Source organism: Euleptes europaea, chromosome 17 (genome assembly GCF_029931775.1).
Source record: "Euleptes europaea isolate rEulEur1 chromosome 17, rEulEur1.hap1, whole genome shotgun sequence".
NCBI classification, from domain to species: Eukaryota; Metazoa; Chordata; class Lepidosauria; order Squamata; family Sphaerodactylidae; genus Euleptes; species Euleptes europaea.
In genome coordinates, this window is record NC_079328.1 from 49,273,902 (window position 1) to 49,275,344 (window position 1,443).

Here is a 1,443-nt window from a genome sequence, read left to right on the forward strand (position 1 = left end):
CATGCCAAGCAGATGCTCTACCACCGAACCACAGCCCCTCCCACTATTATCTTCATTTGTATGGACGAGCATTTAATTGAGCCTCCACTTAATGTCTCAGTGGTAAGGTGGAGACTCAGGTTTTGCGCCTTCGCAGGTGTTTATGAAAAGGGGTTGCAAGAGATGGCAACCAGGTTTGCTTCACAGCTCAGCATGAACACATGAATCTGCCTTGTACTGAATCAGACCATTGGTCCAGCAAGGCCAGTATTGTCTGCTTAGACTGGCAGCCGCTCTCCAGGATCTCAGGTTGAGGGTTTTTTCATCACTTCCTACCTGATCCTTTTAACTTGAGATGCTGGGGATTGAACCTGGGATCTTCTGCATGCCAAGCAGAGGCTCTGCCGCTGAGCCACAGCCAATGTAAACATCTGAAACTGCCTTATACTGAATCAGACCCTTGGTCCATTAGGGTCAGTGTTGTCTACTCAGACTGGCATTGGCTCTCCTGGGTCTCAGGCTTTCACATCACCTACCACTTGGTCCTTTTAATTGGAGCTGCCAGGGATTGAACCTGGGACCTTTTGCTTGCCAAGAAAATGCTCTACCACTGAGCCACAGCTCCTCTCAACCTGGATGAGAGCACGGATCCTTCCAGATCTGTCCCTGCCTTGTCCCCAGCCACTATGGTCTAGAGACTGGTGCAAAATTAGGCTGGGGTGCACCTTGGTAGCTCTGTTTCCTGTGGCCAAGGAGAACCCTTTAGCATGTGAGTCCAAAGGCAGGGCAGCTTCATCAGACCTGGTGAAGCCAGGACCACACAGACCAAGAAGATGTCGATCTTCTGAGCCTCTGATTTGAACTCTTCCCCTGAGGTATCTACAAACTTCATATGCAGCCATCTGTGGGAGGGAGCCATTGTGGCTGACTGACGTGATGATATGTCAACACTCCACAGCCCTAAGATGGCCTGTGATTAAAGAATGATGACAAGATGACGCTGGCTTTTGGCAGCGAAAAGGGATTCGTCTTCTGGATTTCTGATGTGTGTGCTTTCTAAGAGCTCCTCTGTGAACGTCTCTGCAAGAACATCTTGGAGCCAGAAAAAAACACCCCTTTCCTTTTGGTCCTCTGTGTCTCATTCGTGCCCCAACTTAAATGTGGGAGACATGTGAGGTTCCGATGTTTCATGAGTGAGAAGATAAGGCACAAAGTCCCTTTTGAGCCAACTTAACCTCACGTTGTCGTCCTGCATTGACTGTCATCCTTGAATGGACTAGACTAAGTAGTTGTGGAATCAGAGCCAGGTCAGTGGGGCAGGTATGCTAGCCTGGCTTTGGAGCGGGAAAAGTGGGACCTAATTTGCTGCTAATTTGGGCTTGTTGATTCATTCTTTTTAAAAACTAAAATGTGTATGCCCTGCTTTTCTTTATATACAATGATCCCAAGGTGGCCTTGAGTGAG

General features: G+C 48.4%; 1 non-coding gene across 1 annotated transcript; it reads right to left on the minus strand.

The window, feature by feature from the left end:
• Nucleotides 1–532: 532 nt before the first annotated feature.
• On the minus strand, nt 533–604 carry TRNAA-GGC (transfer RNA alanine (anticodon GGC)). Its single transcript has one exon. It is a non-coding gene; the product is annotated as a tRNA-Ala (tRNA).
• Between the last annotated feature and the right edge of the window lie 839 nt (nt 605–1,443).